This window comes from Coregonus clupeaformis, chromosome 9 (assembly GCF_020615455.1).
Source record: "Coregonus clupeaformis isolate EN_2021a chromosome 9, ASM2061545v1, whole genome shotgun sequence".
NCBI classification, from domain to species: domain Eukaryota; kingdom Metazoa; phylum Chordata; class Actinopteri; order Salmoniformes; family Salmonidae; genus Coregonus; species Coregonus clupeaformis.
The window spans coordinates 2,350,292-2,376,167 of record NC_059200.1 but is presented as its reverse complement, the minus strand read 5'-3'; positions in this window follow the sequence as shown (position 1 = coordinate 2,376,167).

Below are 25,876 nucleotides of genomic sequence, written 5' to 3'. Positions count from 1 at the left end.
CACAAGGATAGTAAAACAAGGAAAATTCGGACAAGTGGGGACATTTTGCCAGTCCCCCACAAGGAAAAATGATATTTTAGGCTTAGGGGTTAGGTTTAGGGATAGGGTTACAATTAGGGTTAGGGTTAGAATTAAGGTTAGGGTTAGGGGTTACGGTTAGGTTTAGGAGTTAGGCATAGTTTTAGGGTTAAGGTTAGGGGTTTGGGGTTAAGGTTAGGCTTAGGCTTAGGGTTAGGGTTAAGGTTAGGGTTATGGTTAGGTTAAGGATTAGGGGTTAGGGAAAATAGGGTTAGGGTTAGGGTTAGGGTTAGGGTTAGGGTTAGATTTTGGATGGGAATCAATTATTTGGTCCCCACAAGAATAGCAATGAAAAACTGTGTGTGTGTGTGTGTGTGTGTGTGTGTGTGTGTGTGTGTGTGTGTGTGTGTGTGTGCATGTGTGTGTGCTTGATAATGTTTTAGCAGATACATTTTTTTTGTAACTTTTTGCCATTACCACAAGAGCCTTCCAATACTGTCAAATACAACTCCAACAGATTGACAGGATGTTATGTCCCTAGTATCAGGGCCTTGACCTCCAGGCACCCTGCTTGCATGCCAACAGGGGTGAGGGACAGGGGGACGGGATGGGGGTAAATTTGGATCAGATTGGATCTGATAATCTCCTCAATCAGCAGGCTGAAATATGTTTCCCTCTACTCGAAAACATATTTTCCCTCTAGCTGTCCAACACACTAATCCTGCCCTGGAAGATAAAAAGCAGAGGGTAATCGTATTAACTTAAAGGAAAATACCACTCAAAATCTTTTGGTATTTGTTTCACTGTTGATACAGTCCCAAAATGTTTTTCATGTCAGCAATCAAGTTTTCAAGATATATAACTTTCAAAATACAGAAAGTGCCACACATGAGGGCTGCATAGCTTTGAGTGGATTGCTGCCTGGAGCAGATTCTCTACGACTCAGAATTATACTTCGTAAGCCTCTCTCTGGCACGGCCTGGCTAGTAGACAGAGGTGGGATAGCGAGGAGAGCAAGGCATGGGTTGAACTATGGTCTATACTTATATCCTTCTCTACAACTTACTATACAGACTGAGGTGGGATGGAAAGGAAGGTTTGGGTTGAACTGGGGTCTACAATTATTAATGTGTTTCACCTAACCTAAGCAATTAAGCATCACTGAGCCAACAAAATCAGTCAGCGAGACATTCTACCGAAAAATAACAACAAGACAATGAAATGTGTGATGTTATAAACCTGTAATAAAGTGTTGGAGAGAAGCGGTTGCCAGGCCAAAGCTGTGAGGTCCGTGAGGCCGTATGGTGCAGCAGCTGTTTTCTGTTCTCTCTGTTTGACACTGCACTTCTGCACACACACACACACACACTGTGTTTCACACTGTGCTGCTCCATGTCCCCACTGTGCCACCGTCATTGGAAACACTGTGTTATCCTTAAGAGTCGATTGATGCACCTGTGCGTCAATCTAATTAACATAATACAAATATCGGCATCAAAATCCGTCTGTTTAAGCTAGAGATATCAGTTTTTTTGTATGGGCTGCGTCTTAATCCACCGCATCCGCATCTGCAGTGGAAAGTAGCAGAGCTACAGTGCTTTTTGTCAGTCCAGGAGACATCCCAAAAATCGGTCTTATCACCAAAACCTCTGTAGCATCCAAAGGTTTGGCCTACAAACTAAAGGAATCCCGGTATCGGTTTAAAAAAGGGGGGTAAATACAGTGGGGGAAAAAAGTATTTAGTCAGCCACCAATTGTGCAAGTTCTCCCACTTAAAAAGATGAGAGAGGCCTGTAATTTTCATCATAGGTACACGTCAACTATGACAGACAAAATGAGAAAAATCACATTGTAGGATTTTTTATGAATTTATTTGTAAATTATGGTGGAAAATAAGTATTTGGTCACCTACAAACAAGCAAGATTTCTGGCTCTCACAGACCTGTAACTTCTTCTTTAAGAGGCTCCTCTGTCCTCCACTCGTTACCTGTATTAATGGCACCTGTTTGAACTTGTTATCAGTATAAAAGACACCTGTCCACAACCTCAAACAGTCACACTCCAAACTCCACTATGGCCAAGACCAAAGAACTGTCAAAGGACACCAGAAACAAAATTGTAGACCTGCACCAGGCTGGGAAGACTGAATCTGCAATAGGTAAGCAGCTTGGTTTGAAGAAATCAACTGTGGGAGCAATTATTAGGAAATGGAAGACATACAAGACCACTGATAATCTCCCTCGATCTGGGGCTCCACGCAAGATCTCACCCCGTGGGGTCAAAACGATCACAAGAACGGTGAGCAAAAATCCCAGAACCACACGGGGGGACCTAGTGAATGACCTGCAGAGAGCTGGGACCAAAGTAACAAAGCCTACCATCAGTAACACACTACGCCGCCAGGGACTCAAATCCTGCAGTGCCAGACGTGTCCCCCTGCTTAAGCCAGTACATGTCCAGGCCCGTCTGAAGTTTGCTAGAGTGCATTTGGATTATCCAGAAGAGGATTGGGAGAATGTCATATGGTCAGATGAAACCAAAATAGAACTTTTTGGTAAAAACTCAACTCGTCGTGTTTGGAGGACAAAGAATGCTGAGTTGCATCCAAAGAACACCATACCTACTGTGAAGCATGGGGGTGGAAACATCATGCTTTGGGGTTGTTTTTCTGCAAAGGGACCAGGACGACTGATCCGTGTAAAGGAAAGAATGAATGGGGCCATGTATCGTGAGATTTTGAGTGAAAACCTCCTTCCATCAGCAAGGGCATTGAAGATGAAACGTGGCTGGGTTTTTCAGCATGACAATGATCCCAAACACACCGCCCGGGCAACGAAGGAGTGGCTTCGTAAGAAGCATTTCAAGGTCCTGGAGTGGCCTAGCCAGTCTCCAGATCTCAACCCCATAGAAAATCTTTGAAGGGAGTTGAAAGTCCGTGTTGCCCAGCGACAGCCCCAAAACATCACTGCTATAGAGGAGATCTGCATGGAGGAATGGGCCAAAATACCAGCAACAGTGTGTGAAAACCTTGTGAAGACTTACAGAAAACGTTTGACCTGTGTCATTGCCAACAAAGGGTATATAACAAAGTATTGAGAAACTTTTGTTATTGACCAAATACTTATTTTCCACCATAATCAGCAAATAAATTCATTAAAAATCCTACAATGTGATTTTCTGGATTTTTTTTCTCATTTTGTCTGTCATAGTTGACGTGTACCTATGATGAAAATTACAGGCCTCTCTCATCTTTTTAAGTGGGAGAACTTGCACAATTGGTGGCTGACTAAATACTTTTTTCCCCACTGTATGTGTCCAAAAATATGTATTTCCTGAGCTTTCTTATACAGTGAGGGAAAAAGTATTTGATCCCCTGCTGATTTTGTACGTTTGCCCACTGACAAAGAAATTATCAGTCTATAATTTTAATGGTAGGTTTATTTGAACAATGAGAGACAGAATAACAACAACAAAATCCAGAAAAACGCATGTCAAAAATGATATAAATTGATTTGCATTTTAATGAGGGAAATAAGTATTTGACCCCCTCTCAATCAGAAAAATGTCTGGCTCCCAGGTTTCTTTTATACAGGTAACGAGCTGAGATTAGGAGCACACTCTTAAAGGGAGTGCTCCTAATCTCATTTTGTTACCTGTATAAAAGACACCTGTCCACAGAAGCAATCAATCAGATTCCAAACTCTCCACCATGGCCAAGACCAAAGAGCTCTCCAAGGATGTCAGGGACAAGATTGTAGACCTACACAAGGCTGGAATGGGCTACAAGACCATCGCCAAGCAGCTTGGTGAGAAGGTGACAACAGTTGGTACGATTATTCGCAAATGGAGAAACACAAAAGAACTGTCAATCTCCCTCGGCCTGGGGCTCCATGCAAGATCTCACCTCATGGAGTTGCAATGATCATGAGAACAGTGAGGAATCAGCCCAGAGCTACACGGGAGGATCTTGTCAATGATCTCAAGGCAGCTGGGACCATAGTCACCAAGAAAACAATTGGTAACACACTACGCCGTGAAGGACTGAAATCCTGCAGTGCCCGCAAGGTCCCCCTGCTCAAGAAAGCACATATACAGGCCCGTCTGAAGTTTGCCAGTGAACATCTGAATGATTCACAGGAGAACTGGGTGAAAGAGTTGTGGTCAGATGAGACCAAAATCGAGCTCTTTGGCATCAACTCAACTAGCCATGTTTGTAGTTGGAGGAATGCTGCCTATGACCCCAAGAACACCATCCCCACCGTCAAACATGGAGGTGGAAATATTATGCTTTGGTGGTGTTTTTCTGCTAAGGGGTCAGGACAACTTCACCGCATCAAAGGGACCATGGACGGCGCCATTTACCGTCAAATCTTGGGTGAGAACCTCCTTCCCTCAGCCAGGGCATTGAAAATGGGTCGTGGATGGGTATTCCAGAATGACAATGACCCAAAACACACAGCCAAGGCAACAATGGAGTGGCTCAAGAATAAGCACATTAAGGTCCTGGAGTGGCCTAGCCAGTCTCCAGGCCTTAATCCCATAGAAAATCTGTGGAGGGAGCTGAAGGTTCGAGTTGCCAAACGTCAGCCTCAAAACCTTAATGACTTGGAGAAGATCTGCAAAGAGGAGCGGGACAAAATCCCTCCTGAGATGTGTGCAAACCTGGTGGCCAACTACAAGAAACGTCTGACCTCTGTGATTGCCATCAAGGGTTTTGCCACCAAGTACTAAGTCAAATTTTTGACATTCGTTTTTCTGGATTTTTTGTTGTTATTCTGTTTCTCACTGTTCAAATAAACCTACCTGTCTCGTTGAGTAAATGGTCGGACCAAGGTGCAGCGCGGTATGCGTACATAGTTGTTTATTATTATAAAATACCGACAAATTCCAACAGAACATGAAGTTCTAAAGGCTAACAGCAACAAACAGAAACAAGATCCCACAACATAGGTAGGCAAAATGGCTGCCTAAGTATGATCCCCAATCAGAGACAACGATCGACAGCTGCCTCTGATTGGGAACCACACCCGGCCAACATAGAAATAGATACACTAGAATTTATCCAAATCACACCCTGACCTAACCAAACAGAGAATACAGGTGATCTCTAAGGTCAGGGCGTGACACTACCATTAAAATTATAGACTGATCATGTCTTTGTCAGTGGGCAAACGTACAAAATCAGCAGGGGATCAAATACTTTTTTCCCTCACTGTATCTCCTAGATATAGGACAGACACTTCAAAACCTTATTCCTTATGGTTGATCTTTTTACTGTATGCTTTGCCATCTATGAATGTGTTTCAATGGGCTATAGTAGTCCTCATTCATTATTGTACTTTTTTCCCCCTATATTTTTGGGATATCTACAGGGGTCCTACAATTCAAAATCAAATAGCTAAATTATCCATGGTATGACCTTTCTAAAACAATTCCATATGTTAGGGGGGTGGTGGGTTTGATTCCCACGGGGGACTCACTACTTCGTCGCTCTGGATAAAAGCTCCTGCTAAATGACTGAAATGTAAAATGTAGGCTCTGAGAGTAAAGACAATCCTCATCACATAAACCTATGCACACACACACAAACTGGGCGACAAGCCTGCTTTGCATATGTTAAACACTTTCCTTACCCACTCCTAGATGCCTGGCTGGAAGCTCAGTCAGGAATAATTGGCTGAGCGAAGCAGCACTGTGAAAAGTGTGGTAGGGTGGGGGGCTGGGGGAGGATATTGGTAAGCTGCATTGTAAATGTTAAATAAAGTGTATTGCAGCATCAATTCAAATCTAGAGTGGAGTGTGTGTGTGTGTGTGTGTGTGTGTGTGTGTGTATGTGTATGTGTGTGTGTGTGTGTGTGTGTGTGCGTGCGTGCGTGCGTGCGTGTGGGCAGGGGGTAATTTTCACATACACAGCAGAGCTGTTCCGTGGAAGGTGACAGACAGTAATTGACTGCTGGAAAATAGAGTTATGCCACAAATCGGTGTGGGGAAAATCACAATTTAAGCGCTGTCAAGAAATCTACTGTACATGCCATGAATACTGGGCTGCTGCTAGAGGCTGGATAACTCCCCTGTTGCTGAGATGCTGCGTATGATGTGTATATGGGAAACAGCAACGATGGCATAGCATACTGTAACACCTCTGATCTCCTCCTGATTCCACCTTACAAAATAACATAGTGAACTTTGATTAGAACTCAAAGTAGTCCCGTACTACTCTCTGCTTAGTGATTCCAACTACAACAACTGTAATTATACCTCTCCATCACGACTGTTCAAGTAGATTATGCCTAGTCTGCTACATTATTGATTTACAACACTCTTAAACCTGGAATCTGCATTAGGTAAAACAGTGCAACTGGTCGCCCCAGGCGCATTTGTTATTGTTTTTGTTTTGTTTATGAAAGTAGGAGAGGAGCATCCAGCATCTTGGTAAAAAAAAGTGTGTAATACCTACTCTGCTGTTCTATCGCACGTGCAATGATGTGCAATGATGTCAGAGTGAAAAAAAACTGTGCTCATTGTTTGAAGTAATGTCTTTGTTGTAATATTGCAAACAGATATGTCAGTTTCACCACTACGGATTCCAGCTTTAAAGCCAATGAGGAATTTAGAGTAATTAATGACTAGATATTTTCATAGGAATTCATTCAAATGAGTTAACAAGAGAAACAATGTTGTTTTGATTCCTTTTTCCCTTCACTACTTGTAATTAGTGCCAGGCTCAAGGTCGTTCATTCAATCATCTTAATTATTATTAGCATATGTAAGAAAGAACAAAAACATGAGAGCTTTCAAGATAACAGAGGACTGTTCATGATTAGAGAGACAGAATAACAAGAACAAAGGGTAAGAAGGCAAAATGCCTGACCAAGTACAGATAGTACAGATAGTACAGATAGTACAGATAGTACAGATAGTACAGATAGATACCTCTCCTAGAAAACTCCTAGACACTATGGGTTGTTTCCTTTCCTTTCCTCTACAGGTTGGAACACTTTCTTTTGGGAAAGCATGTCTCTACAACCCAAACTGTGTGCTAATCTAAGACATAACAAAATAATCATTTTGGCATTGTTATTGCTCTCTGTTTCTTACAATGGCATAAGTGGATTGTTTGAATCCAGCAACATAACCACTTTGTCCCGAAGAATCAAGAACATCAAAAATACGACTTTCTCTTTGTGTGGATAACAATGACAGAAAGTCAGTGGCAGCAACGTATACCACTTCCACAAACCCAGCAATCCTGAGTGATGCTATATTTAAAGGACTCTATTCTGCATGAACTTAATTTGATACCTGTGCCTTCTCTTGATTTAATCTCCACAGTGGTCAGATTGTGATTTGCATTTGAAAGGTATGCAGAGAGCAAGAGAAGTGTGTATTTGCATATTTCTGAATCACCTATTAAAGGCTCACTATAAAAGCCGATTAAAATGACTCATGGTTCTCAGTAGTAGCCTGAGAAAAAAACATCACTTAAGCTATTATAAACAAACCTAAAAGACTGTGTTTAAATTCTACAGCTGTAGCCACACTGAATCTTCCGAATGAAATTGACTTTTCAGTGTACAAAGCAACCGACCTTTCCTAGATAAATGTAATTGCAGAAAGCCTTCCGTTCAGTCTGTTTAAATATGCTAGCTTTGAGGAAAACGAATGACTTCAATCTGCATTTAAACAATGGTACTTATCTAAGCTAATAGCGAAATAACTAAGCATTTTTCTAAATGAAAATAAGTGAGGGGGAATATGGAGCAGAGTGAAAGACTACTTCAATCTAATAATACTTCTGCTTTTCATACGGCTCAAGGGCACAGGCTGACATGTGCTGAGCTCTTCTCTCTTTGAATTAATTCCTCTTTAGGCAGCGTCAAATGTTTCCCGTGATGACTTTATATTAAAATGGAAGCCCTGAGTCAATGATCTAATCTAAAATAGAACTGCAGTGCACATACTGTAACAACGGGATGACATAATCAAAATAGATAATCATCGTGGAGCATCAGCTCAAACAATCAACGGGAGGACAGAGCAGAGTAAAGCTGATCCATGTGTGTGTGTGTGTGCGCACGCGTGTGTGTGTGTGTGTGTATGTGTGTGTGTGAGCTGTGGTGGTGGCGGGACGTCTCTCCTCAACATGAGAGACTAGGACACATGGATGCTGGATGAGACTCTAAGCCTAGCAGATCCATCACAGTGTTTCTGATGGCCTATCAGCAGGCCTACATTTAATTTACATCATAAATGAGCTCCCCAGGGAGGGAGCCCTGGGCCTGTGACAGTGGCCACACCCTTGTCAGGGTGAGGTAGGATGCCATTTCTGTGTGGCTCAGTTGGTAAGAGCATGGCACTAGCAACTCCAGGGTTGTAGGTTGGATTTCAGCTATGGCCACCAATACAACAAAGTATGCACTCATTGTTGTAAGTCTCTTCAAATAAAGCTTCTGCGAAATGGCATATTTTAACATTTGAGTTATTTAGCAGATGCTCTTATCCAGAGTGACATTCCTTAAGATAGCTGGGTGAGACAGCTACATATCATAGCAAGTACATTTTCCCTCAATAAAGTAGTTATTAGCAAAGTCAGTGCTTGTAGGATTTTTTATACACTCTTTGAAGAAGTAGGGTTTTAGACGTTTTCTGAAAATTGGCAGGAACTTCTGTCTTGATTCAGTGGAAGCTGGTTACACCATTTTGATGCCAGGACAGAGAAAAGTTTTGACTGGGCTGAGTGGGAGCTGACCCCGTAGGGGTGGGACAGCCAAGAGACCAGAGGTGGCAGTACAGAGTGCTTGGGTTGGGGTGTACGGTTTGAGCATAGCCTGAAGGTAGGGAGGGCAGTTCCCCTTGCAGCTCCTTAGACAAGCACCATGGTCTTGTAGTGGATGTAAGCCAGTGGAGTGTGTGGAAGAGCGGGGTGACATGGTAGAACTTGTTAAGGTTGAACACCAGGCGGGCTGCGGCCTTCTGGATAATTTGCAGGGGTTTGATGGCACAAGCAGGGAGCCCAGCCAACAGAGTTGCAGTAGTATAGACGGGGAGATGGCAAGAGCCTGGATTAGGACCTGCGCCGCTTCCTGTGTGAGGAAGGGTCGTACTCTACAGATGTTGTAGAGCATGAACCTGCAGGAGCGAGTCATTCCTTTGATGTTTGAAGAGAATGACAGGGTGTTGTCCAGGGTTACACCAAGGTTCTTTGCACTCTGGGAGGGGGACACTGTGGAGTTGTCAACCGTGATGGAGAGGTCTTGGAGCGGCCTTCCCCTTGGAGGAAGAGCAGCTCCGCCTTGTTGAGGTTGAGCTTGAGGTAGTGGGCTGACATCCAAAATGAGATGTCTGCCAGGCACGCAGATATGCGTGTTTATTAATTTTTTTATTTTTTTATTTTTTTTGTCATTTAGCAGACGCTCTTATCCAGAGTGACTTACAGTTAGTGAATGCATACATGTTTTTTTGTTTGTTTTGTTTTTAGTTTTTTTTTTCATACTGGCCCCCCGTGGGAAACGAACCCACATCCCTGCCGGCCAAACCCTCCCCTACCTTGGACGACGCTGGACCATTTGTGCGCCGCCCATGGGTCTCCCGGTCGCGGCCGGCTGCGACAGAGCCTGGACTCGAACCAGGATCTCTAGTGGCACAGCTAGCACTGGGATGCAGTGCCTTAGACCACTGCGCCACTCGGGAGTCATAAGGGGGGGAAGAAGAAAATAAGTAGTAATAATAATAATAATAATAATAATAATAATATAATAATAATAATAATAATAATAATAATAATACATGGGATTTTAAACACCTTTAAAAAAAAACAAGGACACTGTACAGCAAAGAGTAGAAGAGCAATGATAGGAGAGACAATGTGAGGATATGACGGAGTCAAGTGACTTGGTGTATAGGGAGAAGAGGAGAGGGTCTAGAACTGAGTCCTTGGGGACATCAGTAGTGAGAGCATGTGGTGCAGACTTAAGCAGAACCTCTCCACGTCACCTGGTAGGAGTGACCTGCAAGGTAGGATGCAAACCAAGAGTGTGCAGAGATGCCCAGCCCTGAGAGGGTGGAGAGGAGTGTTAGAAGTGGATTTTATACGTTTATATGTTTATTAAAAAAATCGGATGATATAATATATACCATTTAGCCGACACTTTTATCCAAAACGACTTACAGTAATGTGTGCATACATTTATATATCTTTTTCAATATATGGGTGGCCCCGGGAATTGAACCCACAATCCTTGCAAATGCCATGCTCTACCAACTGAGCCGTCTTTATGATTTCATTTTGCTGGGGTAAGGTATGCTTTTACTAATAACTAATGAAGAGGAATGTCTCTCTCTCCCTTACACACACACACAACTCAGTGATTCAGTGAGACAGCGAGCACCTTCACCCCTCCCTTACAACTCGCACATGTGCCCAAAGTCGTATACCCAGACACACAGATGCTCTCCTAGCAGACTCAACTGTCTTCATAATCCTCATATACAACACTAACAGAATTAGTACAACACCAACTGAATGTCTTCGCAAGGTATGTAGCCTTCTACTAGAGAGCTGTACATGCCATGATTATACAGTGGGGGGAAAAAGTATTTAGTCAGCCACCAATTGTGCAAGTTCTCCCACTTAAAAAGATGAGAGAGGCCTGTAATTTTCATCAAAGGTACACGTCAACTATGACAGACAAACAGATAAAAAAAATTCCAGAAAACCACATTGTAGGATTTTTAATGAATTTATTTGCAAATTATGGTGGAAAATAAGTATTTGGTCACCTACAAACAAGCAAGATTTCTGGCTCTCACAGACCTGTAACTTCTTCTTTAAGAGGCTCCTCTGTCCTCCACTCGTTATCTGTATTAATGGCACCTGTTTGAACTTGTTATCAGTATAAAAGACACCTGTCCACAACCTCAAACAGTCACACTCCAAACTCCACTATGGCCAAGACCAAAGAGCTGTCAAAGGACACCAGAAACAAAATTGTAGACCTGCACCAGGCTGGGAAGACTGAATCTGCAATAGGTAAGCAGCTTGGTTTGAAGAAATCAACTGTGGGAGCAATTGTTAGGAAATGGAATACATACAAGACCACTGATAATCTCCCTCGATCTGGGGCTTCACGCAAGATCTCACCCCGTGGGGTCAAAATGATCACAAGAACGGTGAGCAAAAATCCCAGAACCACACGGGGGGACCTAGTGAATGACCTGCAGAGAGCTGGGACCAAAGTAACAAAGCCTACCATCAGTAACACACTACGCCACCAGGGACTCAAATCCTGCAGTGCCAGACGTGTCCCCCTGCTTAAGCCAGCACATGTCCAGGCCCGTCTGAAGTATAACTTTTTGGTAAAAACTCAACTCGTCGTGTTTGGAGGACAAATAATGCTGAGTTGCATCCAAAGAACACCATACCTACTGTGAAGCATGGGGGTGGAAACATCATGCTTTGGGGTTGTTTTTCTGCAAAGGGACCAGGACGACTGATCCGTGTAAAGGAAAGAATGAATGGGGCCATGTATCGTGAGATTTTGAGTGAAAACCTCCTTCCATCAGCAAGGGCATTGAAGATGAAACGTGGCTGGGTCTTTCAGCATGACAATGATCCCAAACACACCGCCCGGGCAACGAAGGAGTGGCTTCGTAAGAAGCATTTCAAGGTCCTGGAGTGGCCTAGCCAGTCTCCAGATCTCAACCCCATAGAAAATCTTTGGAGGGGAGTTGAAAGTCCGTGTTGCCCAGCGACAGCCCCAAAACATCACTGCTCTAGAGGAGATCTGCATGGAGGAATGGGCCAAAATACCAGCAACAGTGTGTGAAAACCTTGTGAAGACTTACAGAAAACGTTTGACCTGTGTCATTGCCAACAAAGGGTATATAACAAAGTATTGAGAAACTTTTGTTATTGACCAAATACTTATTTTCCACCATAATTTGCAAATAAATTCATTAAAAATCCTACAATGTGATTTCCTGGATTTTTTTTTCTCATTTTGTCTGTCATAGTTGACGTGTACCTATAATGAAAATTACAGGCCTCTCTCATCTTTTTAAGTGGGAGAACTTGCACAATTGGTGGCTGACTAAATACTTTTTTCCCCCACTGTATACTAATAATGACCTGTATTAATTTGGGTAATTATGAACTATGACCTTTAATAACCCACTAATAACCAAGCTGATGAGGTCTTAGAACACATCTTTGTTTAATCTTCTATACCAATGTATTCCTACACGTAATAGCATAAGCACTGTGTATTAAAACATCTTAGATGTTAATTCCCCTATTTTGGTGTACAAAGCACTCTGTGAACATTTTAGGTTCCTGTGTCTTACAGTGCCAGAAAGCCTCATTTCTTAAATCGAATCAAATCCAAATCAAATAACATGGTATATGTCACATGCGCCGAATACAACAGGTGTAGACTTAACCGTGAAATGCTTACTTATGAGCCCTTTCCCAACAATGCAGAGTTAAAAAGTAAGAACAATTAGCTAAATAAAAAAAGAAGAAGCCTGAAAGAGTGTAAAAGTGTGTGTGTTTGTGTGGTGTCAATATGCATGTATTTGTGTGTTTTGTGTGTGTGAGCGTATGTAGTGTGTGTGTGTGTGTTTGTTTGTTTGTGTGTCTCTGCTCTCTGCTCCCACTCTCCCAGCAGAGCTGACTTGAAGTGTCAGGTTTCAGACCCCACATTTGCAAAGGGAGTGACGTGTCACATTTTCTGGCCTATCCAGACAAAGGAACGATTTCAGTGAAACTCACAGCTGTGCTTGAAGTAACGCATATGAAATGGGATAATCTAGCGGATGCAACAATAATAGTTTAATCTCGCTGTGATATTCTCAGCCGGATTTAGAGCTCTCAACATGAAAAAATACAAAATAATTTCATAGAATTTAACTAAGCACATTATCTCTTGGTCACAGACGAACGGAATCCCTTTGTGCTTAAAGCTGAATTTGTAACGAGTCTGCTCACATTTGAATTGTGTCTCTATGCCGCTCAGTGGACATTTAGGAGAAAATGATCTGTCGGCAGTTATATGAAATAATGCCAATATTGTACTGTCACTAAGTATGATCATATTTATTTTACAGTTGTAAGACATTTGAAATATTATAGTAAGTCATTTATAATTTGATTGTTACTATATTTAGAAACCATTTCAGTCATTTCAAGCCCTATTGCACCACTTTTGTTGAATACTATTTAATGAAGCTGCCAGTTGAGGACCTGAGAGGAGCCTGTTTCACAAACTAGACACTCTAATGTATTTGTCCTCTTGCTCAGTTGTGCACCGGGGCCTCCCACTCCTCTTTCTATTCTGGTTAGAGCCAGTTTGCGCTGTTCTGTGAAGGGAGTAGTACACAGCGTTGTACGAGATCTTCAGTTTCTTGACAATTTCTCACATGGAATAGCCTTCATTTCTCAGAACCAGGCCATTTTGAGCCTGTAATCGAACCCACAATTGCTGATGCTCCAGATACTCAACTAGTCTCAAGAAGGCTAGTTTTATTGCTTCTTTAATCAGCACAACAGTTTTCAGCTGTGCAAACATAATTGCAAAAGGGTTTTCTAATGATCAATTAGCCTTTTAAAATGATAAACTTGGATTAGCAAACACAACGTGCCATTGGACCACAGGACTGATGGTTGCTGATAATGGGCCTCTGTACACTTATGTAGATATTACATAAAAAATCATAGTTTCCAGCTACAATAGCCATTTACAACATTAACAATGTCTACACTGATCAATTTGATGTTAATTTAATGGACAAAATAATTGCTTTTCTTTCGAAAACAAGGACATTTCTAAGTGACCCCAAACTTTGGAATGGTAGTGTATATATGATATTTCATATTTTCATAATATTTGTACTATGTACTTGAGCTTGTGTCCTCAAAAGTGACTACATCTCAGCAATGTATAATAATTTTTTACCAGAAAGTTCCAGACCTTTTCTAAAACGATGCAACATTACCAGTTATTGTTGATGGCCATCTCATTAAAAATAATTATGTTTAGGTATGTCTATTTAGGCGGGAATCTACATTTTGCCCTATCATTCAACTGGAGAGGAATTAGCTGATATAGTGTCCCAAGGGAACATAATAGACATAGGGAAGAGTAGACAGATAGCTGGTAAGAGATTGGCATTATTCTCCCACAGAGATAAAGACTTGTAGGCTACCTCCCCAGATACTTCTTGCACATTCCTTCAAATTGCTTCTCAGAATAGTTGAATGCTTCATTGTGAAAATGTGTTTCTTATCAGACATCTACTAGCTTGTTTTTGTCTCTATTAGAAAAGCTCCATTCTAAATGTATCTCTCCTTAGACATTCCCAGACATTTGCGCCTCTTTCCCAGACATACAGTACTTCATTGTATAGCTAGAGGACTCCTGATATCTCCAGGAGTGATAAGTATAATTTTGTTTTTATCTGTTGTTGTCTAGTACTGTCTTGTTGCTAGCTAGGCCATATACTTTAAGTGCTGTCTGTCTTCCCAGTGGCCTACTTCGTGGGTGAACTGCTGACTGCTATTAACTTGCAGATGATTATTGACAAATAAACCAGGATTAAGGGGCAGGGCAATTTGTGACAGTTGTTGTTTTCGTAATCAGTGGCTGTATTGGAGGGGGAGTGGTTTCTCCTCTCATAGGCAACTAGCAATTAGTACCGGGAGGTGTGCTCTTTACCTTTCCAAGGACATTTTTAGTAGTACTTCAGTCTCCCCTGTTCTCTCAGCGGCAGCTTTAAGCGATGGTTTCGTCGCAAAACTAGGACCGTCGCCGAGACAATGACGGTTCTGTCGAGTTATTCGAGGAAGGAAGGAGAGTCTCTACACGGCTCTCTCACTTGAGTATCATACCTAGTTATTTTCAGATGATGAAATTTTTATATTTTGTAGCGTTGGCAACTAAGTGTGTGTTTTCTATCCCAGTTCGCTCCTCTCCCTGTAGGTTTTACAGACGCTCCCCAACACTTGGCTGCAACCCTTCTAATTTAGTGTACTGAGAATTTCAGGTCTCTGGCAGCGTTTGGAACTGCCGATCTGTCAAGAACGCCAAATTCATCTCAGCCTATGCTGCCCTTCATTACCTAGATTTTTTGGCCCTGACGGAGAAATGGATCACCCCAGAGAACACTGCAACTCCAGCTGCTCTCTCTTCATCTGAATACGTTTTCTTTCATATTCCGAGAGCATCTGGTCGTCGCGGTGGAGATTTTAACTTTTCTCCCTCTCACACCTTAAAAAAAAGAATGCAACACTCGCACATAACTTTTTTCTTTTTCTTTTTTTTCTTACTAGCTCTGACTTTGCTGATTGCTACTTTATTGAGGAAAAATGTACTTACTATGAGTGTGATATGTGGATGTCCCACCTAGCTATCTTAAGATGAATGCAGTAACTGTAAGTCGCTCTGGATAAGAGCATCTGCTAAATGACTAAAATGTCAATGTAATGCTATCTGTTTTCTTTTTTTCTTGCCTCTGTTCAACAACATTCATATTTTGCATGTACCAGTTCGGTATTAACCAATCAAGTATCATGTCAGCTGAGGGAGGAGCTGTTAGGGCCTCCCACATAGCTAAGGGTATAAAATGCTTTGTCATTGCCATTTCGGTAGGTATTTTACTGCGTACATCGTGATATTAAAGAAGTTGAAGTCAAGTTCTGATAGTTGTCATTGCGGTTCTTTCAGGAGGATGGTTCACAATGTCAAAGGCAGCTGTTACAGGAGTGGGTCGCAGTTCCGGAGCGACCTACTAGATGTCATCTTCCGACAACCTTACGCACCTCCTCACTCACAGTCGGGACTAATTATCTGCCTATTGGTGTCACCTGTGGCTATCTGATTCACCTGTGTATTTATGCCCTCACTTCCCTGTGTTCCCTGCTCAGTTTTTTCTGCTAGTTCCTTGATGTCAAGCAGTATGTATCAGTGTCGGATCATGTGACGGAGTTACAGGTACTCGAGAAGTGTTCTCCCTGTGTCATTGTGTTTTTCTAGTCAGAGTTAGTATTTCGTATCGTTTGCTGTCAGCCTGCTTTTTTGGAGACCTATGTGCTCCTCATTTGTTTTCGTGTATAGTCTGTTGTTTTGTATCCTGGTTTTTGAACCACCAGTAAAGATCCTTGTTTCACCATCCTTACCTACTGCCTACTGTCTATCCTGCACCGCACCTGGGTCACACCTCACACCAACCCTTACAGAAAACTGAGCCAATATGGACCCAGCGGAGGCAGCACAGTATCATAGCGCATTGGCAGCGCCGGGAGCCATGCTGGATCAGCATGACCGCAGCCTGCAGCAGATCATTGAGAATCTCTGCCAGTTGACGATCGCCGTGCTGAGCCGGGTGGACACCCGACCAGTCCCGGCAGACGGCGGAGTGGAAGCTGCGGCAGCGGTGTCTCCAGTCTCACCTGCGACATCGTGGGAACCTCGCCTACCACCTCCGGAGAAGTACGACGGATGTCCAGAGGGCTGCAGGGAATTCCTCACCCAGTGTTCCCTGATGTTCATCCTACAACCCTCCTCCTTTCCGACAGAGCAGGGCCGGGTGGCCTACATTATCACTTTGTTGACAGGTCGGACCTTTCCTGGGCTACCGCGGAGTGGGGCAGCCAAACTCCGGCGTGCTCCAACTCCTACCAATTCACCCGGGAGTTATGCAAGATGTTCGACACCTCTCGGGTGGTGTCGGGGCACGAGGCCGGGAGGCGGCTCACGGCTTGTCGGCAGGGTGACCGTTCGGTGGCGGACTACTCCGTGGAGTTCCGGACCCGGGCTCGAGAGGCAGGATGGGAGGAGGCCGCCCTGGTCATCCTGTACGGGCTATCTGAGGGGATGAAGGACGAACTCTCCTTCAGGGAGCTGCCTGAGCAACTGGACGGTCTCATCGACCTCTCAGTGCGGGTGGACAATCGGCGTCGTGAGAGGGCGTACGAGAGAGGCATGACGCAAGGCTCGCCTCCGCGTCTCCCTATCAGGCCGGAGGCTTTCCGCCGATTCAGGGAGGAGACACCCCGGATGGAGAGGCAGAGGCGTCTGCCCCAGGGATGTTGCCGGTACCGCGGCCACGCAAGTCACCACGGCGACTCATGCCCGGAGAAGCCGGGAAAAGGGGAGGGCTCGCTGGTATCGGGAGGGGTACTAGCGAGCGTAGAACCGAAACCCCAACTCCAGAGACGCCCTGACTTTTCTCCCCGTCAGGGTTCAGTGGGCCCGCGCTGCGCATTGGGCACATGCACTGGTGGATTCTGGGGCCCTGGGAAACCTGATGGACGCGGGGCTGGCCCAAGGGTGGAGCGTTCAATTACTCTCTCTCTCCGAGCCGGATTCGGGTCATGTGCCTGGACGGCCGGCCGTTGGGGTCGGACTGCATCCCCCGGCGCACTGTCCCCGTGCATGTCCGGGTGGCAGGGGGGCAATGGGAATATATCCAGTTTTTCATTGTGGACTCTCCGGAGTGTCCCCTTGTCCTCGGCCACATCTGGCTGGTCGCCCACAACCCCCGGATAGACTGGTCCACGGGGCGGCTCATCCTGGAGGGAGGCTCCGCCCCCGTCCTGTTCCGGTAGCCACCGACCACTCATCAGCCCAAACCACCTACCAGTCCTCACCTCTTCCCCAGGATAGTTGGGATCTGGGGGAGGGATTTAGTAAGAGGCGTGCCAAGAGCCTACCTCCTCACAGGCGTTATGACTGCGCTATCTATCTCCTGCTGGGCGCCATGCCCACACGAGGGCGATGGCTTTCATTGTCCCGGCAGGAGACGCTGGCCATGAGGGACGACCCCATTGTCTCCAATGCCCTGATGGCTGCCCCAGTTTCATGGGGAATTGATAGGCTGGTCAGAGCAGCGCTACGGCGGGAGCCCGATCCGGGCGGAGGTCCATCGGGTAGGATGTACGTACCCAAGGCTGCGCGCTCATGACTGCTTCAGTGGGTACATGCGTCCGACCTCACCAGCCATCCGGGGGGCGCCAGGACATTGGCGTTCCTGCGTAGGAGGTTTTGGTGGTCATCTGCTGAGGGGGATACGCACGCCTTCATGGCTGCTTGCCCGGTGTGCGCATGCACGAAGAGCTCACGTCAGCCCACGGCAGGGCTGCTCCGACCCCTGCCTATCCCCAAGCGCCCCTATTCCTCGAGCAAGAGAAGTATGCGGCGGTCCCGTCCGGCCATTCAGAGTGGTCCGGCGAGTCAACCCAGTGACCTACCGCCTGCAACTTCGCCCCACCATGCGGGGGTGCACCCCACATTCCATGTGTCCCTCCTCTAGCCCGTCAGCACCTGTCCCCTGGCTCCCCCTCCTCGTCCTGTTCCCCCACTGCGCCTTGTCGGAGGGCAGCCGGCTTTTACGGTGGACCGGATCCTGGACTTCCGGCGGGTGTGGAGGGGTCTCCTATTTCTGGTGGCCTGGGAGAGTTATGGGCTGGTGGAGCGGTCCGGGGTGCCCAGGAGGGACATTCTGGACCCAGGAATGATACAGCATTACGTCGCCTCCACCCGGAGGCGCCGAGGTGAACGGCTGAGGTGAACTGTTACAGGAGTGGGTCGCAGTTCCGGAGCGACCCACTAGGTGTCATCCTCCGACAACCTTACGCACCTCCTCACTCACAGTTGGGACTAATTATCTGCCTATTGGTGTCACCTGTGGCTGTCTGATTCAGCTGTGTATTTATGCCCTCACTTCCCTGTGTTCCCTTGCTCAGTTTTCTCTGCTAGTTCCTTGATGTCAAGCAGTACGTATCAGTGTCGGATCATGTGACGGAGTTACAGGTACTCGAGAAGTGTTCTCCCTGTGTCATTGTGTTTTTCCAGTCAGAGTTAGTATTTCGTATTGTTTGCTGTCAGCCTGCTTTTTGGAGACCTATGTGCTCCTCATTTGTTTTCGTGCATAGTCCGTTGTTTTGTATCCTGGTTTTTGGACCACCAGTAAAGATCCTTGTTTCAGTATCCTTGCCTACTGCCTAGTGTCTATCCTATACCACACCTGGGTCACACCTCACACCAACCCTTACAGGCAGCAGATAGATCTAGGAGGATGAGAACAGAGAAGAGAGAGTCAGCTTTGGCAGAGCGGAAAGCCTCCGTGACGCAGAGGAGAGCGGTCTCAGTTGAGTGAGCCGTCTTGAAGCCATACTGGTTAGGGTCAAGAAGATCTTTCTGCGAGAGATAATGAGAGAGTTAGTCATACACTCTTAGAAAAAAGGCCTTCAAAAGGGTTCTTTGTCTGACCCTCTGATGTCAAAAACTACAGACCGGTATCCATTTTTCCAAAACTCTTGAGTGTGCTGTCTACACTCTTAGAAAAAGGTGTTATCTAGAACCTCAAAGGGTTCTTTGGCTGTCCCCATAGGAGAACCCTTTGAAGAACCCTTTTGGGTTCCATGTAGAACCCTCTATAGAAAGGAACCCAAAAGGGATTTACCTGGAACCAAAAGGGTTCTACCTGCAATCAAAAAGAGTTAGTCAAAGAAGTATCCTATGGGGACAGCTAAAGAACCCTTTGAGGTTCTAGATAACACCTTTTTTTCTAAGAGTATAGACAGCAGGCTCAAGTGTTTTTTAAGGAAAATAAAAAAGGAGAACTGGTCTGTAGTTTTTGACATCAGTGTGGTCGAGTGTTGGTTTCTTGAGGAGGGGAGCGACTTTGACCATCTTGAACAGGAGGGGAGAGCCGAGCCGGCCGGGAGGAAAGGGGACAGTGAGAGTCACAGGATGGGAAAGGGAGGAGAAATGGGTCAAAGAGGCAGAATCAGGAGACAGGAGAGAAAAGGATTTAGCAGAAGGCAGAGATAGTAGAGGAGAGAGTAGTGGGAGATATGGAGCGAATATTGCGAATATTGCGACAGCGCATGACCATCTGGGTAGGGGTTGAGTAGGTAGGGCTGGAGGAGAGATGGAGATAAAAGGAAACAAAGTAGTAGTCAGAGACATGGAGGGGGTTGCAGTGAGATTAGTAGGCAAACAGTCTCTAGTAAAGATGAGATCAAGTCCATTGCCTGCCTTGTGAGTGGGATGGGTACTGGGAAAGGGTGAGGTCAAAAGAGAAAAGTAGTGGAAAGAAAGAGGCGGAAAGAAATTAATCGAAGTCAGGCATTGGGCGGATGAAGTCACCCAGTACAATGAGTGCGGAGCCATCGTCGGGAAATTAGCTTAAAAAGGTGTCATTATAATATATAATACAATAATGTTGTATCTTGTTTGCCCATAGCTAGGGGAAATTCAAAAAAATTGCTAATAGCATTCATCAATGAATGTCTAATATATGCCTCCTGAGTGGCGTAGCGGTCTAAGGCACTGCATCTCAGGTGTCACTACAGACACAGGTTCGGTCCCGGGCTGTGTCACAGCCAGCCGTGACCGGGAGACCCATGAGGCAGCCCACAATTGGCCCAGCGTCGTTAGGGGAGGGTTTGGCCGACCGGGATTTCCTTGTCCCATTGCGATCTAGCGACTCCTTGTGGCAGGGCGGGCGCCTGCAAGCTGACTTTGGTCACCAGCTGGGTATATTGGTGTGGCTGGCTTCCGGGTTAAGCAAGCAGTGCGACTTGGCAGGGCCGTTTTTTGGAGGACACATGTCTCTTGATCTTCACCTTTCCTGAGTCCGTAGGGGAGTTGCAGCGTTGGGACAAGACTGTAACTACCAATTGGGGAGAAAAGTAAAAATAATAATGTCTAATAGACACTGAGTGTACAAAACATTAAGGACACCATCCTAATATTGAGTTGCATCCCCTCCTGTTGCCCTCAGAACAGCCTCAATTCGTCGGGGCATGGACTCTACAAGGTGTCGAAAGCATTCCACAGGGATGCTGTGGAATGCTTTCGGGTGGAGAGACAGTAGGAGTCTCTGATGGTGGAGAGACAGTAGGAGTCTCCAATGCTTCCCACAGTTGTGTCAAGTTGGCTGGATATCCTTTGGATGGTGGACCATTCTTGATACACACGGGAAACTGTTGAGTGTGAAAAACCCAGCAGTGATGCAGTTCTTGACCCAAACCGGTGCACCTGACACATACTACCATACCCCATTCAAAGGCACTTCAATATTTTGTTTTGCCCATTCACGCTCTGAATTGCACACATACACAATCCATGTCTCAATTGTCTCAAGGCTTAAAAATCCTTCTTTAACCTGTCCCCTCCTCTTCATCTACACTTATTGAAGTGGATTTAACAAGTGACATCAATAAGGGATCATAGCTTTCACCTGGATTCACCTGGTCAGTTTATGTCATGGAAAGAGCAGGTGTCCTTAATGTTGCATATACTCAGTGTAAGTGATCACAGTATCTCACATTTGTTATGCAATAAAGACAAATAAAACTATTCTCCCACAGAAAGCTTGCCCTGAGCAAGTCTAGTTTTACAAGGACTGTTTGTGTAAATATATTGCCTGTGTAAAGGACGTCAACTTGCTTAGCGAGTACCACTTCCTCCCAATTCAGCCCATACCTGGCGCGAACTCTGGACCTCTGCCTTGCTAGCACATGTGACCACCCTCCTGGAGTGACTTACCAGTGCGTGCTATTCTTAAAGCTAGCTGTTCACTGGTGCAAGTGGGGACACTTCAGGCTGAGGAGTAAGTTCCACACATCCCCATGTGCTACACCTGCAGCCTAGTTTGTTTGTTATGCAAGTCTTGTTGAATCCACAAGTCTGTTCCTTTGGTTAAAGGAAATAGATGTTTGCAATACACATCCTGCACCGCTCTTGGGAGACTTACCAGATAATATTTTTGTCTTTTTAGGAGGAGCTGTTTAGGAGTAGCGCAGGCAGGCAGGAAAGGCAGTGTATGTGATTAAATAAATAAATGCAGAGTTTCTGTGTTAACCTCCTTTTTTCTGGGAGCTGTGGGGATGATTGACATGAAAATAAACACACACTGGGGAAGTTCAGAGAGAGGACAGGAAGAATTTGCATCTGGCATTACACTGTGCTGCGTGCCATATGGAAATGTACAGAGATGAGGTTTGTCTGTGTGATGATATGATGACTAAACTAGATATTGTCACAGCAAAATAATTAAGGACTTAGCTCTGCCGTTGTCACACAGTGCTTTTACAGTAACCCTGTTTTGACCCAAAGAGCAAGCAAAAGCAGAAGCAGAAGCGCATCGGCCAATAAAAACTCCCTAGAAGGAAGAAACCTAGAGAGGAACTTTCACGCATGAGCGCACACACGCATTCTACCAACTGCAGCGGAACACTAGCCTGGGTACCAGTCTCATGTCACTCATTGGCCGGACAGGTTAGTGAAAACCACATATCCTGAGGCCGCATTTATTGTAGCTGGGGATTTTAACAAAGCAAATTTGAGGAAAACACTACTGAAGTTCGACCAACACATTGACTGTGGTACTTGCTTAGGAAAAACACTAGACCACTGCTACTTGCCCTTTCGAGATGCCTACAAGGCCCTCCCCCGCCCTCCCTTCAGCAAATCTGATCACAACTCAATTTTTCTCCTCCCTTCCTATAGTCCCCTGTAGCTCAGTTGGTAGAGCATGGCGCTTGCAACACCAGGATTGTGGGTTTGTTTCCCACGGGGGGCCAGTATGAAAATGTATGCACTCACTAACTGTAAGTCGCTCTGGATAAGAGCGTCTGCTAAATGACTAAAATGTATAGGCAGAAACTCAAACAGGAAGAACCTGTGCTAAGGTCTATTCAATGCTGGTCTGAGCAATCGAACTCAATGCTTCAAGATTGTTTTGATCACGCGAACTAGGATGTGTTCTGGGTAGCCTCTGAGAATAACATTGACGAATACACGGATACAGTGACTGAGTTCATCAGGAAGTGTATAGGAGATGTTGTACCCACTGTGACAATTAAAACTTACCCAAACCAGAAACCGTGGATAGATGGCAGCATTCGCACAAAATTGAAAGCGCGAACCATCGCATTTAACCGTGACAAGGTGACTGGGAATATGGCAGAATACAAACAGTGTAGTTATTCCCTCCGCAAGGCAATTAAACAGGCAAAACGTCAGTAGAGAGACAAAGTGAAGTCGCAATTCAACGGCTCAGACACGAGACGTATGTGGCAGGGTCTACAGACAATCACAGACTACAAAGGGAAAACCAGCCACGTCGCGGACACCGAGGTCTTGCTTCCAGACAAGCTAAACACCTTCTTTGCCCGCTTTGAGGATAACAGACTGCCACCGATGCGGCCCGCTACCAAGGACTGTGGGCTCTCCTTCTCCGTGGCCAATGTGAGTAAAACATCTAAGCGCGTTAACGGCATTCCTAGCCACGTCCTCAGAGCATGCGCAGACCAGCTGGCTGGAGTGTTTACGGACATATTCAATCTCTCCCTATCCCAGTTTGCAGTCCCCACTTGCTTCAAGATGTCCACCATTGTTCCTGTACCCAAGAAAGCAAAGGTAACTGAACTAACTGACTATCACCCCGTAGCACTCACCTCTGTCATCATGAAGTGCTTTGAGATGCTAATTAAGGATCATATCACCTCTACCTTACCTGACACCCTAGACTCACTTCAATTTGCTTACCGCCCCAATAGATCCACAGACTGCACACTGCCCTATCCCATCTGGACAAGAGGAATACCTATGTAAGAGTGCTGTTCATTGACTATAGCTCAGCATTCAACACCACAGTACCCTCCAAGCTCATCATTAAGCTTGGGGCCCTGGGTCTGAACCCCGCCCTGTGCAACTGGGTCCTGGACTTCCTGATAGTACATCCCCAGGTGGTGAAGGTAGGAAACAACACCTCCACTTCGCTGATCCTCCCTCCTGTACTCCCTGTTCACCCATGACTGAGTGGCCACGCACGCCTCCAACTCAAACATCAAGTTTGCAGACAACACAACAGTAGAAGGCCTGATTACCAACAATGACGAGACAGCCTACAGGGAAGAGGTAAAGGCCCTCGGAGAGAGGTGCCAGGAAAATAACCTCTCACTGAACGTCAACAAAACAAGGGAGATGATCGTGGACTTCAGAAAACAGCAGACCCCTATCCACATCGACGGGACCGCATTGGAGAAGGTGGAAAGCTTCAAGTTCCTCGGCATACACATCACTGATGATCTGAAATGGTCCACCCACACAGACAGTGTGGTGAAGAAGGCGCAACAGTGCCTTATCAACCTCAGGAGGCTGAAGAAATTTGGCTTGGCACCTAAAACCCTCACAAACTTTTACAGATACACAATTGAGAGCATCCTGTCGAGATGTATCACCGCTTGATACGGCAACTGCACCGCCTGCAACCGCAGGGCTCTCCAGAGGGTGGTGCGGTCTGCCCAACGCATCACTGGGGGCAAACTACCTGCCCTCCAGGACACCTACAGCACCCAAAGTCACAGGAAGGCCAAAAAGATCATCAAGGACAACAACCACCCGAGCCACGGCATGTTCACACCGCTATTAACCATAAGGCGAGGTCAGTACAGGTGCATCAAAGCTGGGACTGAGAGACTGAAAAACAGCTTCCATCTCAGACTGTTAAATAGCCATCACTAGCCGGCTTCCACCTGTTTACGCAACCCTGCACCTTAGAGGCTGCTGACCTACAGTTGAAGTCAGAAGTTTACATACACCTTAGCCAAATATGTTTAAACTCAGTTTTTCACAATTCCTGACATTTTTCCTAGTAAAAGTTCCCTGTCTTAGGTCAGTTAGGATCACCACTTTATTTTAAGAATGTGAAATGTCAGAATAATAGTAGAGAGAATTATTTATTTCAGGTTTTATTTCTTTCATCACATTACAGGTGGGTCAGAAGTTTACATACACTCAATTAGTATTTGGTAGCATTGCCTTTAAATTGTTTAACTTGGGTCAAACGTTTCAGGTAGCCTTCCACAAGCTTCCCCCAATAAGTTGGGTTAATTTTGGCCCATTCCTCCTGACAGAGCTGGTGTAACTGAGTCAGGTTTGTAGGCCTCCTTGCTCACACATGCTTTTTCAGTTCTGCCCACAAATATTCTATAGGATTGAGGTCAGGGCTTTGTGATGGCCACTCCAATACCTTGACTTTGTTGTCCTTAAGCCATTTTGCCACAACTTTGGAAGTATGCTTGGGGTCATTGTCCATTTGGAAGACCCATTTGCGACCAAGCTTTAACTTCCTGACTGATGTCTAGAGATGTTGCTTCAATATATCCACATAAATTTCCTTCCTCATGATGCCATCTATTTTGTGAAGTGCACCAGTCCCTCCTGCAGCAAAGCACCCCCACAGCATGATGCTGCTACCCCCGTGCTTCACGGTTGGGATGGTGTTCTTCGGCTTGCAAGCCTTCCCCTTTTCCTCCAAACATATCAATGGTCATTATGGCCAAACAGTTCTATTTTTGTTTCATCAGACCAGAGGACATTTCTCCAAAAAGTACGATCTTTGTCCCCATGTGCAGTTGCAAACCGTAGTCTGGCTTTTTTATGGTGGTTTTGGAGCAGTGGCTTCTTCCTTCCTGAGCGGCCTTTCAGGTTATGTCGATATAGGACTTGTTTTACTGTGGATATAGATACTTTTGTGCCTGTTTCCTCCAGCATCTTCACAAGGTCCTTTGCTGTTGTTCTGGGATTGATTTGCACTTTTCGCACCAAAGTACGTTCATCTCTAGGAGACAGAATACGTCTCCTTCCTGAGCGGTATGAAGGCTGTGTGGTCCCTTGGTGTTTATACTTGCGTACTATTGTTTGTTTTCCATGATGTCAAGCAGAGAGGCACTGAGTTTGAAGGTAGGCCTTGAAATACATCCACAGGTACACCTCCAATTGACTCAAATGATGTCAATTAGCCTATCAGAAGCTTCTAAAACCATGACATAATTTTCTGGAATTTT